At 36.1% G+C, this 18,255-nt stretch overlaps 1 pseudogene; it reads right to left on the bottom strand.

The window, feature by feature from the left end:
• Positions 1 to 6,116: 6,116 nt before the first annotated feature.
• On the bottom strand, positions 6,117 to 6,905 carry LOC148691153 (uncharacterized; annotated as a pseudogene).
• Positions 6,906 to 18,255: the final 11,350 nt, after the last annotated feature.

The raw sequence follows: 18,255 nt of genomic DNA, 5'->3' as shown, positions 1-18,255 counted from the left end.
TGTTGGGTTAAATTGCAATTTAAGCAAAAGTCAAAATTTTCAAATTGACATGCACTAATTATTTTTTTAATTTAAGAAAAACCCGTATTACTTAGAACATTTTTAAATTTTAACAGTAAACTTAATGAATGAGAGAGGATCCTCACCGTATCCCCTTTGTGAGGATCCCAGGGATCCTCTAATCACATTTGTTCATTGTACATCGTCCGGCTAGTTTTCGTCAAGTACTGTTTATATTCAATTTTAAATAAAAAAATTTACAATGATTTATGACCGCACGATATACGATAAACGAATGTAATTTGAGGATCCTCGGAATCCTCACAAAGAGAATCCGACGAGAATCCTCACTTTAATGAATATCAATAACAAGTTACCTTCAACAAACCAATCTCATAATCATGTACAACCTCACTCGAGATCTAGTTATGTCAACAAAACTAATTCATCCAAGCACGCTTTTGTTATACTTGTACAACCTAGCTCGATATATGCATACTACATAACTCTTGATGTAGTTATATTCCTCTTACAAATGTTAGAGGTGTCAAATTACCCCCAAAAAACACCAAATACACCGTCGTATGATCCAAATGTTGGATTTTAAATATAATACTAAAATTGGGTTTTCATCACAAATTCTCCACAATATATGCTAGAATTTTGTCTTTTGAATTTCAGTACATTGGGAATGGCAAGAATCCCCCTAAAAAGTTTTGGTGTTTTTTTTTTTTTTCCTAAAAAAAAAAAAAAGTATTAGCTGGTGGCTTCCTCACGGTAATCCACCCTTCTGGGGGCCAAGAAGACTCACATAGGCATTTTAGTCTCCCTGTGACCACCATCGTGATTCACCAGTACTAAAAACTGAACTTCATCCCTAAAAAGTTTGTTTCAATGCTAGTAGATTGCACATGGTATAAGGATAGTGGACAATATAGAAAGGAACAGGACAGAGAGATGGTTGCTAGCGTGAAATCTTTTGGAACAAGCAACATTAGTGATGAATCTCATGACTCATCTTACTTTGCTTTTTCTGGTAGATGATTCTGAACAAGTTATTTGAATAATTTTTTTTTTTTTTTAGGGTTTTTATCATAAATGGTCTTTGAAATTGACCTCATCAATCATGATGGTCCCTAAAATTGAAAATCGATCAATGTAGTTCCTGAATATTAACCCAATGAATCAATGTTGTCCTTCTGTCAATGTTCCGTCCAAATTAACTTTAAAAACGGTCACACAACCAATTTTTCATGGTAAAATGACCAAAATAACCCTGTTACTTATAATTTGACTTACTACCTCTCTTTTCCTTTCTCGGTCTTCACTTTTCTCTCCATTTTTTTTTTCATGGATTTGGCGCTAAACCTAAAATAAAAACAAAAAAAGGTGGGAAATTTCAATTTTTTTTAATATCACGTAAAAAGAATTCTACAAAAAACTAAAAGAATAAAATAATCAACATATGAACTCATCATTTCCAGCAGAAATTAAAGCTACAGCTTTAATGTCATTCTTTCATTATCCTAGAAGAAATTGGGCACCTACCAAATTATTCTTTTTTTTTTTTTTTTTGTTTTTTTTTGGAAACCTTAACATTACGAGGAAAATTTTATTGATAACGAAAAAAGAAGTTACACCTAGTCAGGGGGGACATAAACCTTACCCCTCATAAAACAAGGATAACAAAAACAATATACGAAAAAGAAGGGGGGGACATAAACCGTACCCTTCTAGAAACGAAAACAAGAGAGATACAAAGAAAAGAGGGGGCGGGGACATGAAACCTAACCCTTCTAAAACCAAACCTAAAGGTCGAAACCTACAAAACAAGTTGAGCAACACCACAAAGCTAGGGAAAAAGAAAAAAAAAAGTGAGACAAACCTGGATGCCAAGATGCACATTAATTTGAGAAGCAATAGTTAGGCAAGCCAACATAGTCTGAAAACAATGCAGCATGAACCACTGGCTGAGGAAAATCATGCCAAGTTAAAGTTGGAGAAGACCATGTTAGCAAAATTGTTCGCAACAAAATTTCCTTCCTAATATATGTGAGATGAGTAGAAAGTCATTTTCCGAATGCGATCCAAACAAATAGACCATTGCGTATGAAAAGGTTATGGAGGATCAAAATCAGATGATTGAAGAGCATAAATACCACTAAAGCTGTCACTTTTCAACTAAAGACAATGCCAACCCAGTTGATATGCAAACTCTACACCAATAATAATTGCAGATAATTCTACAAAAAAAAGAATTGCGATAACCAATCCATTGGCAGAAACCACCAAGAAAATGACTATGGCAATTCCTGAAAACTCCTCCACAAGCAGCAGGATCGGGATTTCCTTTAGATAAACCATCTATATTAAGTTTAATACAAGGAAACCAAGGAGGGGACCAAAGGACAAGAAGAATAGTAGACGCCTTGCGAGAGATAGGTCGGATCCCCATCGAAGAGATAATTCAAGTGTCAAACTCTGAGAGTAACCAGGAATAAACCTTGCACCATGAACAATCGCAAAAATTGATAGACATGTAGAGACGATGAAAACATATTGGTCGGCCTTCAAAAATAAACTTATTTCGAGCCTTCCGAATAGCCGCAATAGTAGAAAGACCTGCAAAAATCCAGAGATTGTGTAACTGTTGGAAAAAGGGCTTACGCACATAGATATCCCAAAAAACATCCAAAGAATCTAAAAGAGGCAAAGAGGTACAAAATAGCACGCTAACCACCTTCAAAGCTGCCTAGATATCCGACACCCGAAGAAAAGAAGAGCAGTAGATTCTTTAGAATTACAACATAAACAACAAATGGATGACAAAGACATACCACGTCGTTGAAGCGCACCCTCGGTAAGAAGTTTATCATGAAAAAGCCGCCAAGCCAAAATAGATAGCCGTGGCGGAATAAAATTTCGCCAAATAACCTTAGCCCAAGTACAATCACTACGTTTCCTTCCAATAAGCTGATAACCAAAAGAAAAGGAAAACTTCCTAGTAGCTGAGGGCTCCCAAATCAATTTATCATCCTCAACATTTAAGGGTAAAGGTAGATATAAAATTTGTTGCACCACAGAAGGGAATAAATTTATAAAATAATCTGGGAAAGACCACCTTTGTGCTTCAATAACATCTGAAACCCGAGAAAGAACCTTAGGTGAAATGACTAAAGATAAACAAGGGCTAATAATAGGTTCATCCAATCATTTGTTAAACCAAAAGGAAACGGACCTCCCATCACCAATAATCCAACGACTATTATTATTCAGAATGGGCAAAGCACGCTTCAGACCATGCCATACAGAAGACCGTAAATAAATATTTTGTTTTTTGGAAGGCAAAAGAAGAAAACGCTGACGAGCAAAAGAACCCCACAGAGAAGAGGATTGTAAAGCATCTTATCCAAAACTAAGCAAAGTTGTCAAGTTCAAAGAAGCTAAATCACGAAGACTAAGCCCACCTTCATTTTTAGGTCCACACACCATACTCCAATCAACAGTTACCAACTTCCAGGAAGCTAAATCCCCTGACCAAATAAAATTCCTTGCGCAAGCAAAAAGATGTTTTAAAAGGCAAGATGGTAATTGATGAACTGAGAAACTATGGAGGAACAAGCTTTGATAAACAAACTACACTAATTGAAATCGTTCAGCCATTAAGAGAAGTTTCCTTTCCAACTTGAGAGGAGGGCTTTAGCCTTTGTCAACCAAAGCTTGAAAGTGAATTCTCCTTGGCTTACCACAAAGAATGGGTACCACAAGATAAGTGAAAGGAACAACACCTAAACGAAAGCCAAGGTGTCTTGAGACATGCACTCTACGATGAACAGAGGAGGAACCATGATAAAAAGTACTCTTAGTTGCATTAACAAGTTGCCCTGATGCACAACCATACTTATCCAAGAAATTTCGAAGAGAACGAAGAGTTCGAACATTCCCACAACAAAAAAATTAAAAAATCATCAACATATAACACATGAGTAGGAGGGCAACAGCCTCGTGGGGCTAAAATAGTAGTAATCCGTCCAGTAAAGAAAAGTAAAGATAAACCTGTGCTTAGAGTTTCCTCCACTAGATAAAAAAGAAGTAGAGAAAGATGATCACCCTGATGTACCCTCTAGGAGTAAGAGAAAAACCTATGTGGTGTGCCATTTACCAAAATTGAAAGACGAGTTCATTGTAATAAAACATGTACCCAATCTACAAAGATGTGTGAAAAACATAAGGTAGAAAGCACAAGGAGAAAAAACTTCCATTTCAAAGTATCAAAAGCTTTAGCGTTGTCAACTTTTATGACTATGTTACCACCAAAAGCCTTTTTGTCCATAAAATTGAACCCTTCTGAAACGCCCTGATACAATCAGAAGTACATCTACCTTTTAAAAATGCCGTTTGTTGAGGAGAAATAATGCGAGTGGCAATTGGGTTGAGGCGATTAGTAAGAATATTTGGAATAATTTTGAATAGAAAGTTAGCAAGAGCAATAGGCCGATACTGAGTAAAAGTGGCAGCCCCATCAACTTTAGGCATAAGCACCACAAAGTTGCAATTAGCATTCGGATAATGCCATCCACGCTTAAAAAAATCTTGTACAAAAGCAATAACATCCAAACCAATAATATCCTAGTATGATTGATAAAAGGAACCAGAAAAACCATCAGGTCTCGGAGCACTGGAAGGATTCATAGAAAAAACAACACTTCTAATTTCTTCAGCTGAAGGTAAACAAGAAAGAGAAAAAATTTCCTCTTCACTAACCATAGGTGTAATTACACCACAAACATCCTCAATTCTAGTTGGTGCGGACGGAGAATTATATAAAGATTGATAAAATTTTACCACATGATGAACAATAGCAGTATAAGAAGCAAGCACATTATCATCATTGAAAAGAGTAACAATCCTGGAAGAAGAATGCCTACCTCAAGCATAAGCATGAAAAAAAAGCAGTATTACGATCACCCTCAGTAAGCCATTTAGCTCGGACATGATCATGCTAGAAAACTTCTTGCATACGAAGAGCATCGAGGACATCCGTCTTAGCCACAACTTCCTCATTAAACCTCTCTTTAGAATTCCCATTAGAAGAAATAATATTTTGGATATTATGAAGTTTTTCCTTATCAATAGTGACATTTTTGTGGACATCGCCAAAAACATTAGAGTTCCAATCTCGAAGACAACGCTTAAGGGCTTTAAGCTTTTCCAACATAACAAACATGGGACACCCATAGGCAAAAGTTGATTGCCAACACTTCGCAAACAAACCAGAAAATCCTGAATGTGAAAAACTGAAAGTAATAAATGATAGTGTAACAATTGTTCTGTCCATAGAGCTATCAAATACAATTGAGAATGTGGAAGCGATGCTTTCGTTTTGAGCAAAGCTATCAGATACAATGAATCTGTAATAATGTAAAAAACTATGCAAAAAACCAACATACTTGAGCTAAAAAAAATACTAGTGAAACAAAATCAATTTAACATTTCCAAATTAATCTTAGTTACATAATTGACAAATATCTTCAAGTTTATATCAACAACAAAATACCCATCCAAGATACACATTGGGCACTTACAAAATACGTCAAATCCACTAGCAAAAAGTAAACATGTTAAACATAACTCAATTTTGCACAATATCCATCTAAAATTCAAAATTAAACCATATGACAACAAAGTTTCCCAATGTGCTCCTCACATATTTGTAGACTCTCAAAACCTCCATGGCCTTCCTCTCTTGGGAGGTGACTTAACCCTTTTCTTGCTTCCTGGTGAATTGCTTGTTGATGTAACTACCTATTTTAAGTCAACCACTCTATCTTAGATTCAAATAGTACACTTATTTTACCCTTAAAGAAATTATAAGCAAGGATGTTGACAAACCTTTTCCATTGTTTGTGAGTTATGTGGACAAGTAGTGATTAATTGAACTTGGGGTTGTGAAGTACTTGTTGCTTGCTCTTTCCTTTTGGGCTACACATTCAACAACATATCAAAAACTTGATATAACCTGATTGCTTACAAAAACGTTCACATGTGAACAAATTTTTAAGGATATAAAACAAAGGATAATGCGATCATACTTTCTTCGCTTTTGGTTGACTAATTTATCCTTCTTTTGGCTCATTTCCACAAATCCTCTTAGTATGGCCCTCTTTTCCACATCTGGTACAAGTAAATGGTTTGGTGTAGACCCATCTACTAAGATTTGGTCCTTTCATTACTTGCCACTAGGGGAGGGACTTCACCATGCTCCTTGACCTTTTTTTTCTTGGGCCTTCGAGTTTGCTTCTTGTGCACTAGAGGATTAATTGGAATGGGTTGGATTACATGATTGGGCCATTGATCTGGGGTAGGCATTGGGGTTATGACATGGGAGTAAGCCCTTAGATATGCTGCTTGCTTGTAGCAATCATCCATGTACATATATGGGTTTTGTTTTCTAAGAATACAAGCTATTGCATGTGCACATGGGATTCCACACAAATCCCATTTTTTGCAAGTGCATTTCCTGGTAGCTAAGTCCACATCAAACTTCTTTTTGCTCATGGTTCCAACTTGGTACTTCATATTCTCAGTCAGAGTTGCAATGCAATACCCACCATTCTGTTTTAACTTGTCAATAATCTTCTAAATTTTTGGACCAACTTGTCATTTCCACTTCAATGTCACCACTCTTTTGTTTGCCATCCTAACCATCAAATCTTTCATTATCATTTTGAGCAATATAGGCTTGTCCCTAGCCTTAGCAATAGCTCCCTGAAAGCCTCCCACAAATTATTTAGTAGAATGTCACACTTAAATTCCTCTTTAAAGTGTGACCTACTCCAATTGTTGGCAGGTTTGGTATTTAACCACTTATATGCAACCAAATCTTCATTTTTAAGCTTCTCCATTATTGCTTGCCACCAAGGGACTGATATTGATCTTGTTGCATTCTATAAGGTATGTTTCAATGCTAAGCCAATGTGTTTCTTCTTAAAATTATTATACAAATGTCTCACACAGTGCTTATGCTCTGCATTTGACATTAGAGATTGAATGGCATTGCCAAGAGCTCAAGATTTCAATAAACCATTCCCAAGTGCTCTGGTTTTCTATCTCCACAATTGCATATGTTACAGGAAACATCCCATTATTTGCACAAATCCCAACTGCCGCTAATATTTGTCCAGGATGTTGGCCTTTAACAAAGCATCCATCTAACCCAATCATTGATCTATATCCCTCATTAAACCCTTTCTTGCATGCATCAAAACAAATGTAGATTCTTTGAAACCTATATACATTCCCTTTCATTTGAGTCTTGAGAACAACAGTACTACCCAGGTTAGTTTCCTTCAACACTTCCACATATTGGCCTAGCTTATTGTATTGCTCTACCCAACTTCCTTTGTTAACCTTCTCAGCCCTTTGCCTTGCTTTGTATATTTGTTAGGTTGAGACTTCTTGTCCGTAGTTCCTCTTTACTGTAGCTTTGAATGCCTCAATTGACCAGTCTAGATATATCATTAATTTCTTAGAATACTTAGAACCTAAAAACCTTGAATTCAACCAGTAAACCTTTTCACCCCTTAAACATTCATGCTTTATCACAAGGGTTTTTATTTGGAATGTATGAAAGTTATGTAGCCTACCTCCATATAGCAGAAAAAGGCATCAATTCTCACAGTTTACCCTAATTCTTACATTATCATTCTTCTTAAACCAAATCTTATAAGTGAAAAAACCGGGATTAGCTACAAGACAAACAAATTCAAGTCAAAATTACGTTACACTTACAATGAATAGGTGACATGCTTCAAAATCTACTATGTTTCGTTCCTTGCATTTATGCAACAAAAAATTATTCTCCTCTAATTCATCATGTACATGCAATTCTTTCTTAGTAGTTGTTTGGACCTGATTTTACATTATCGGCCCAAGTAATCAAGGCCGTTAAATGAACAGGATTTTAGACCGTTGAACGACAAAGTGGTTGAAATGATTTTTTTTATATATTATTGATAAATAATATTATGATTTTAATCATGATATTATCTCTTAGTAATATATTAAATTATTTGAACCTAATATTACTCTAAATCCAGGATATACATGGCATCAGATAAGGAAGCATGTAGGACAAGAAGATATTATTACGTCACTTGGAAGCTGCTAAATGGGGTTGGATTTTGAATTAATTATTATCCATCTAAATAAGTAAAAAGTTAACGGGGATTAGGATGCATGCATGGATGCGTTTAAAGGTGATGGAATTTATGATGATGAGATAAGAAGCCTAGGTAGGCTAGGCTATGATGATGAGATAAGAAGACTTTTGGTTGGATAGGCTTTTATTTTTTCAGAAAGTCACGGGTAGCCATCTGGAAGATAGGCTTTAGCCTATGCCACAAATCAATATTTCATTTTGGCGAGTTAGAGTTGCAGTTGGACTCTACAAAAGTATCTGGCAGTGCCAAGCAGAAGATATCACTACGATAAATATAAGTTGATGTGCAACATGCAAAGCCTCCCCCCCTCAATTCAACACACAAACTGCCATGTGCAAACTCTCGTTCTACGCGAAACCTTTCAATAACCTTGAGATTTTTATTTTCTTATTTCGCCAACACATCTTCAGTTTGGATAAATAGCACTATAAAGGCAACCGGTGACATCTTCAGTTTGGATAAACAACACTGTTGCCGTAGAGTCAACCGACCTCGAAACACCTTTAGTTTGGATAAATAGCACTCATCGAGGCTGATTGGTTATCTATCCAAATTTTGGCCAAGAAGGATCTTCGAGTTCTTGTTGGTAAGGGTCATTTCATTAGCCTTCTCGGCAAAGTGAGGTGTTACAGATTACTGGGTTTGGCACATTGAACGCCGAGTTGTTTTATGATTGGATACTCACAAGTAAGTTTTAGAGTTCGGCATTCTGACGACCGAACCACGTTTACCATCAAGACATATATCTTTTTTAAGTACTTGTGTCCATACAGTTTGGTATCGGTTCGGCGTGCTTATACTCTTACAAATATAATCACCGTAACTGAACCCAGTGCCGAAGATCCGTGAACTTTGCAAGACTAGCAGCCTTGTCTTCAAGCTCTAAAACCTGAAGGCTAAGACGTGTTCCTTCCTCGGCCGCAGTCGTAAGATCAAGAAGTCAGCAGCGCGCTCGACGCAACATCAACATATTTTACTCTTCGGCCGAGCTCGGCCAATGAGTTGGCACACTCTGCATCAACTGAATGACATAGTTAGCTCATTAATTACTCAGCATGCGCGCCACATAGGCTTGGTAGTTTTTAGGGTCAACATTTTGGCACGCCCAGTGGGACCCAGTGCTAAAGCTATGAAGTTCATATGATATATCAAGATGTCAATCCGACTCCGTTCAGCCGATTGGATGCAATCCTAGTTCGACATAACCGAATCCTTGAAGCATGTGAAGAAAGGCAAAAATATTTCTCTCAAATGATAAAGGTGAAGGTTCATCACAGCTTACAAGATCAATGGTTAAAAGAAGATGGAGCTCGATTTAATGCCTGGCTAGATAGAGAACATTTTTCTTACGTTTTCGACTACAAATCAATTTCATTTGAAGAATGGTCTGTTGAAAAGACCGAGGGGGGGGCAATTTTTCTCTCCAGCCACAATCAAAATTCGGCCTAAAAATATTGTAAAGATAGCCGAAGAAAAACCTAGGCCACTTATTTTTTCGGTCGAGACTGAAAATGTGGTAGGCCTAGAAGAAAAAGTTCAAGTTTTTAAGTCAGAAATCAACTCAAAAGATGATTCGTCAGAGGTGTGTTCCAATGATGAACAAGATCGATACATGGCTCCAAGCCATAAAACCACATCAATTGATATGGTAATTGGAGACATGGTCTTAGACGCCGAAACTACACCAATTTATATGATTATTGGTGATAAAGCTGATATAGAGAAATCCCGTTTGGCTAAGTTATTTGAGTTAAAAGCCGAAATTAACAAGTAATTATGCCTGGGGGGCATAATAATTATTTAATACATTCGGCCGTCGATGATAAAAAATCTTTCGTTAAGCCAAACATATTTGGAGATAATCTTTTATTCGGCCTTGGAAAAACTCAAAGTGAAAATTTTGATGTAAAAAGATCTCGGCTTGGAATACAGCATCATTGGCCTCATCCTGATTATGATTTAGCCATTTTCTTTTTCTTTTGCTTAAAAAAGAAAAGGATGAATGAATTATTTTCTTAACCATTCGGCCTTTTAGGCCGATGCATGAGAAAATAAGAGGGCAACATTAGTAGTCGGCGGGTTAGGTTTATTTGCTGCATTGTTGACATTGGGTTTAATATATCACATTCAGGATTGGTGGGCAGACCAAGCTGCCAAGAATGAATTTTCTCGGCCCAATGTTTCTTGACCTCGCCTTACTTTTTCTCGACCTTGGCCTAATTTTTCTCGACGGTAGGAATGCATGCAAATTCAACATTATATATGCATGGCTCAGTTGGGAGGACTATCAAAGATGCAAGTTGGCAGAACACACTAGTCGGTCATGGGGTTATATATATAAAGTTAGCTTACATCAGGATGCCATATATATATATATATATATATATATACACTAGTCGGTCATGGGGTTATATATATATATATATATATATATAGAGAGCTTGCTTCAGGATGCCATTACCGAGAAATGATCAGAGCATTCATGATTGGTGGTAGGCCGAGGTACCAAGAATCAGGTTTTTCTCGGCCCTTAAAGCAAGTTTTGAGTCTTTCGACCGACTGGTTGTGGGGTTTTTCTAGCAAAGTTGTTGAGCTATATATAGAATTGTGGTAGCCGAGGAAGACCACAGTGTTGGTAGACTAATGCGACAGTGTAGCTACTACTGGATTAATTTTATGCTGTTAATCCATGTATGGGATAAAAGAGAAATTGTAAGATTATTATGTGATGTGATTATGATGATTATATCTGGACAAGAAAGGTAGTAGGCTTCGGCCTAGGACATGTGGTTGTAGGTGGGGAATCATGATCAGTTCCAAGTTATGTCAAAATACCATTGGTGGAATGTTAACCCTAACTTCACCGAGTTACAAGATGTTGCTCTAACTACCATCCATGACAAGATTCGGCTCATTTCTTCAACGAAAGGCCTGTTGTTTATCCACGCTTGCATGGTGCTCTCTTTAGTTTTCTTGACCTATTCATTGGTCTATCAGTTCTGCCATGTTAGACCCCACTTTGTCTTCACTTTTGTCCCACCCTTTCGACCGAGAAAATTTGGAAAGCCAACCAGCAATCACCATGTTCATTCGTCAATGATTAGTTGTATTCATCGAAGTAATGGCCGATAACTGACCGCAAGCTGAGCTACCCAGTATATGTTGCTTAATTATTTTCTGAGCTTGGCCGCACTGTACGTCGAGTTCGACGATTTGTTCAACGGTATCCAATAGTTTTTAAGACAACCGAACAAAGTGGTGTGGTTTTATTTGTGCGTCGAACTAGTTTGACTCGGCTAGACTACTGGTGTTTGACCGAACACTATCTCAAGTTAGTGGAATGGAGCCGGCCGAGGCGCTATTTCATATTCTGCGGAAGTATGGGCATTTCAAGTATTCTATTCGGTAGAATTATGAAGTGCTGGAGAAACTTAATTTCCTTAACCATTGGGCTTACAAGCTGAAGCTCAAGGAAACTGGGGGGCAATGTTTGGACTCGATTTTACATTATCGGCCCGAGTAATCAAGGCCGTTGAATAAGCAGGATTTTAGATTGTTGAACGACAAAGTGGTTGAAATGATTTTTTTTATATATCATTGAGAAATAATATTATGATTTTAATCATGATATTATCTCTTAGTAATATATTAAATTATTTGAACCTAATATCACTCTAAATCCGGGATATGCACAGCATCAGATAATGAAGCATGCAAGACAAGACGATATTATTACGTCACTTGAAAGCTATTAAATGGGGTTGGATTTTGAATTAATTATTATCCATTTAAATTATGGTGATAATTAGTAAAAAGTTAACGGGGATCAGGATGCATGCATGTATGTGTTTAAAGGTGATGGAATTTAAGATGATGAGATAAGAAGACTAGGTAGGCTAGGCTATAATGGTGAGATAAGAAGACTTACGGTTGGATAGGCTTTTATTTTGTCAGAAAGTCACGGGTAGTCATCTGGAAGATAGGCTTTAGCCTATGCCACATATCAATATTTCAGTTTGGCGAGTTAGAGTTGCAGTTGGACTCTACAAAAGTATCTGGCAGTGCCAAGCAGAAGATATCACTGCTATAAATATAAGACGATGTGCAACATGCAAAGCCCCCTTAATTCAATACACAAACTGCCCTACGCAAACTCTCGCTCTACGCGAAACCTCTCAACAACCTTGAGATTTTTATTTTCTTTTTCCGCCAATACATCTTCAGTTTGGATAAACAGCACTGTTGCCGTAGAATCAACCGACCCTCAGTTTGGATAAATAGTAGTGAGTCAAATTCGACTAGTTATTTATCCAAGTCTTGGCCAAGAAGGATCTTCGAGTTCTTGTTGGCAAATGTTATCTCATTAGCCTTTTCAGCGAAGTGAAGTGTTACAGATTACTTGGCTCGGCACATTGAACGTCGAGTTGTTTTATGATTGGATACTCACAAGTAAGTTTTAGAGTTCGGCATTCTGACGGCCGAACCATGTTTACCATCAAGACATATATCTTTTTTTAGTACTCGTGTCCACACAATTTGGTACCGGTTCAGCGTGCTTATACTCTTATGAATATAATCACGATAACCGAACCCGGCGCTGAACTTCGCAAGACTAGCAGCCTTGTTTTCAGGCTCTAGAGCCCGAAGGCCGAGACGTGTTCCTTCCTCGGCCGCAGTCACAAGATCAAGAAGTCAGCAGTGCGCTCGACGCAACATCAACACATTTTACTCCTCGATCAAGCTCGGCCGACGAGTTGACACGCCTTGCATCAACTGAATGACGTAGTTAGCTTATTAATTACTCGGCCTACGCGCCACGTAGACTTGGTAGTTTTTAGGGGTCAACAGTAGTTCTCAGAAGTATAGGGGATGTATTCAATTGAGAATTTGAGAGATTTTAATGCATTTTTAAATCCATGGATTTTTATGGAGTTTAACTAATTTGTAGAGATTTCTGCTGAGGGAGGGGGTGTATTCAATTGAGATTTTGAGGGATTTTAATTCTTTTAATGAATCTAGGGGTATTCAATCAGGAATTTAAGTGATTCATTGAAATTCAATGTGTATTCAATCAAGATTTTAAGATAGTTTATTAAAATTCTTAAAAATCCGGGTGTATTCAATTACAATTTTAAAGAAATTTATAACATTCCAGGTGTATTCAATTAGAATTTAAATTTAACGAATTTAGAAAAGTTGAGGAATTAGACGAAATTGGAGAGATTTTGTAGTGTATTTTAAGCATCAACAAATCTCACATCTCCCCATGAAATTTCGAGAGAATTGAATCAAAATTTTACATAGAATCTCTACAAATCAGTTCAACTCCATAAAAATCCATTAAAAGGTTTAGAAAAATTTTCAAGTCCAAATCTCTCGATCTTGAGAAGCTAGAGTTATATTTATCTTGTTTACATATTTCATGCTTTTGCTTACTCTTATTCTATTATTATTCATGAATCTATTACCTTTGTATTGAAGAAAAGAATTGCAATGGTAGTGTATTGCGATTTTTCCCAATATTAACTTATATTTTAACTACATTGGCTTATTTATTGCATGATTAAATATTGTAGTTCAGTCCATTATTTTTTGGAATAATAAATTAAAAGGATAATTGTCACATCCCGGCCCGGGTCGGATCACTTCCCGGGCCCGCTCCACCACCGTAGCACGATATTGTCCACTTTGGGCTTACCATTCCCTCACGGTTTTGTTTTTGGGAACTCACGAGCAACTTCCCAGTGGGTCACCCATCATGGGATTGCTCTAGCCCCCTTTTTACTTAACTTCGGAGTTCCTACGGAACCCAAAGACAGTGAGCTCCCAAAAGCCCTCGTGCTAGGTAGCGATGGGAATATACATATAAGGATCACTCCCCTGGGCGATGTGGGATGTCACAATAGTAGTGAGGCTTTTGTATTGAAATTTGATATGGTTAATAAATTTGAATATTTTGATAATGTAGACTTTAAGCAATAGTGAAGTTGTCTAAATGATTAAATCATTTTCTTTTATGGTGAAAAGGGATGCCTTGCTTGTTGTAATCACCAAAATAATGAAATTTTTGTTACCTATTTGCATTATGTGTAGCAAATATATGGTGAATGTTCAATGTTTAGCCAAATTCTCAATGCATATTTATCTCATTTTATTGTGATGTGATTAGAAGATTTTGTAAATTTAACTCACTGCTCCAGAACAATAATTTGATAAATTTTCCTAACTCCAATTTTGATGAAATTTTGTCATGCTACTTTATATAATGGGTTGTCTACACAGAAATATTCTCACTTTTTTTTTCTTTGGACAAGAAATGAATTAATGGTAAAATGTTAACGGTGATACTATGTTGCTGGAATTCTGTAGGCTTCTACAACATAATCTGTTTGTGATATTATTTTGATAAACCTATGTAACTCCTAAATTCATGAAATTTAGTATGACATGTATTGAAATTTTAATAGCAACTCTAAAATTGTCACGAGCATTGGCTTCAACATAAATTATTGGTGAATTTTAATCTCGGGACTGTATTGCAGAATTTCTGAAGTTTCTGTAGCACATTCCATTTCAATTATATTTTTAGCTCACTGGTAAAATCGAAACAATTATGAAATTTTGGGTGAGAGTAACTTTGTATGCCTACTTTATTTCAGGAAATTTTGCGTGCACATTAGAGGAAAATTGAAAGTTTGGTGAATTATTTAGTCTCGGGTATGTTTTGCAAACTTTCTGCAGTTTCTGCAATATATCCCATTTCAAATATGCTTCTCCTATACTTGTCAAACCTAAAAAAGAAAAATTATGAAATTTTAGGAAATAGCAGATTTGTATGTCTACTTTATGTCTAAAAATTTTCATGCACATTGAATGAAAGATGAGTATTTAGTGAATTTTTAATCTCAGGTCTTTTTTTTTTTTTTTTTGAGAAACTTCAGCAATGCGAGGGAAAATTTATTGATAACGAAAAAAGAAGTTACACATACTCAAGGGGGGACATAAACCTTACCTCTCATAAAACAAAAATAACAAAAATAATACACGAAAAAGAAGGGGAGACATAAACCGTACCCTTCTAGAAATGAAAATAAGAGAGATACGAACAAAAGAGGGGGGGGAGGGACATGAAACCTAACCCCTCTAAAACCAAACCTAAAGGTCTAAACCTACAAAACAAGTAACACCACAAAGTTAGGGAAAAAAAGAAAAGAAAGTGAGACAAACCTGGATGTCAAGATTAGGGGTGGGCACGATGTGGTTCGGTGCGGTTTCGAGTGAAACCGTAACCGAAACCGAAACTTTTTGCGGTGTGGTTTGAAGTCAAAACCGAAATGAAACCAAACCGTTTGGTTCGATTCGGTGTGGTTTCAATCAGTTTCGGTTCGATTTTTGAGAAAAAAATGTACAATTTAAAATATACACCTATTTGCAGGTTTTTAATGCACCACCAGCACCTTGCAATTGCAATATGCTTCTGTCACACACACACTCTCTCTCTCTCTCTCTCTTCCTTCCTTAAATATTGATCCATGACATCCCCAATTTTCTTCTCATTGCTTTCACTACACCCTCTGCCCTCAATTTCATCATCATCATTATCAATATATATATCTTCCTCAGCAATCAGTTCTCTTCAACTTCTTTGTTTTCTTCATTTGCTAAATAATTCTACATATATTTGATGCAGGATGCAGGAAAAATATAGTGTTTTGCGTATATATAATTACTTTATTGAAATGGTTACTGTGATGTTGGCCCGGTTTCACTCAGAGAAGAAGATTGCTTACTGCTTACTGCTACATCTGCATGTACGTAGGAACGTATGTTGTGATTGTTCTCCTGAATTTGATTGAGTCACGCCAATATCGTTATGAATGAGGACAGGAACTTTCTAATGCACTGGGTTGACTTTAAGAAGCAAAGGGCTCTTTTTTTTTTGAGAAGATGTTCTTCTTCCAAATAGAGGTAATGGACTCCCTTCTCTGCCAAAGCAATTTTCACTCTCATGACTTAACGACTTGTCCAGAATCCCACAACTGCAGCAAAAACATTCAATATATAGTGCAGTTTCAATTTCGATTTCGATTTCGGTTTTAGTGCAGTTTTGAAAACCTAAAACCGAAACCAAACCATTTTCTTTGCCGCGATTTGGTTTCGAAACCGCAACTATTTCAAAACAGCAAAACTAAACCGTTCAATGTGGTCCGATTCAATTCGTGTTTCGATTTCGGTTTTCAGTTCCAAGTGCCCACCCCTAGCCAAGATGCACATTAATTTGAGAAGCGGTAACCATGCAAGCCAACATAGTCCAAAACAATGCAGCACGAGCCACTAGCAGATGAGAATCAGGTCAAGTTAAAGTTGGAGAAGACAAGCCCATGTTAGTAAAATTGTCCGCAACAAAATTTGCTTCCTGATATATGTGAGATGAGTAGAAAGTCATTTTCCGAATGCAGTCCAAACAAATAAACCATTGCGTATGAAGAGGCCATGGATGATCAAAATCTGATAATTGAAGAGCAGAAATAACACTAGAGCTGTCACTTTCTAACCAAAGAAAATGTGAACCCATCCGATGTGCAAACTCTACACCGATAATAATTGCAAATAATTCTGCAAAAAAAAAAAAAAAAAATTGCAATAACCAATCTATTGGCAGAAACCACCAAGAAAATGATCATGGCAATTCCTGAAAATTCCTCCACAAGCAACATGACCAGGATTTCCTTTAGATAAACCACTTGTATTAAGTTTAATCCAAGAAAACCAAATAGGAGACCAAAGGACAAGAAGAATAGTAGGCGCCTTGCGAGAGATAGGTTGGATCCTTATCGAATAGATGATTCGAGTGTCAAAACCCTAAGGGTAACCAGGAATAAACTTAGTGGTTGACCTTCAAAAATAAACTTATTTCGAGCCTTCCAAATAGCCGTAATAGTAGAAAGACCCGCAAAAATCCAAAGATTGTGCAAGTCTATATTGTACATTTTCTGCAGTTTCTTAGCACTTACTTCCTTATAAAATTAAAAAAAAAAACATAAAAAAAATTGAAATAGTAGCCATATATGTCTAGTTCATACCTGAAAATTTTCATGACAATCTAACAAGATTTGAGGTTTTAGTGAATTTACAAAATAAGTTAGTACTGCTAAATTTTGGAACTTCAAACAACTAGTTGTGTTCTGAAATATTATTTTCATTGATTTGTGCACATCTAATGGTAGTGATTATTTGACAAGTTTATTGTTCCAATTTGTTCTTGTTTTATGCAAATTCTCAACACTGATTAAATTTTGATTTAAAGATGTATTGGTTTATTTTGCTTAAACCAATGTTTTATTTGATCATCAATTTACTAATTGATCATTTTGGTCCCTATCAAATAACTGAATAACCATGTTTCCTCTTTCAAGAACTCTACTGTTTAATGTCAATAACGGCATATTCTTGTGTTTGATTTAATCATTTGAGAATCATTGAATATCCAACAAAATGGATTTTTTAATACAGTTCTAAATAATTATTTTGAAAAATCAGAATTCTAATTTATATGGTGAATACTTCTGCTCAAAAGTGTTTTACTTATTAATTCTTGTTTATTGTTCAAGAAATTGAACTTGTTATTTATATGTTATTGATAGATAATTAATCTGTTCAAAAGTGTTTTCTTATTTAATCGAACTATAAATCAATGCATAGTGAAACATGGAATTGACAAGATTATATGTACTTCATCTGCCCAAAAGTGTTGAAGCTTTATATGAATGCCCTTGTGTTTTATGTTTTAGCTATGCAAATCTAATATAATCAGTTTCTGTCCAAAGATGATTCAGGAATTATATGCTCTAGAAGTAGTCAGAAAACATTCAGTTAAAGTTTTCTATTTCTGTCAATGTTAGATGAACAAAACCGACCAAATGATTTTGTATAGTTTTTCAGTGGGAGTAATAATTTGTGCATATATTTGATCTCTTTTAATCAGTGAGAGTAAAAAATTAACTTTTGTATTGAAATTTTGAAGTGTTAGCGT

Source organism: Pyrus communis, chromosome 14, assembly GCF_041283825.1.
Source record: "Pyrus communis isolate YQ-2024b chromosome 14, ASM4128382v1, whole genome shotgun sequence".
Taxonomy (NCBI): Eukaryota; Viridiplantae; Streptophyta; class Magnoliopsida; order Rosales; family Rosaceae; genus Pyrus; species Pyrus communis.
The sequence above is the reverse complement of the archived record's forward strand: the minus strand, read 5'-3'. Positions and strand labels throughout refer to the sequence as shown.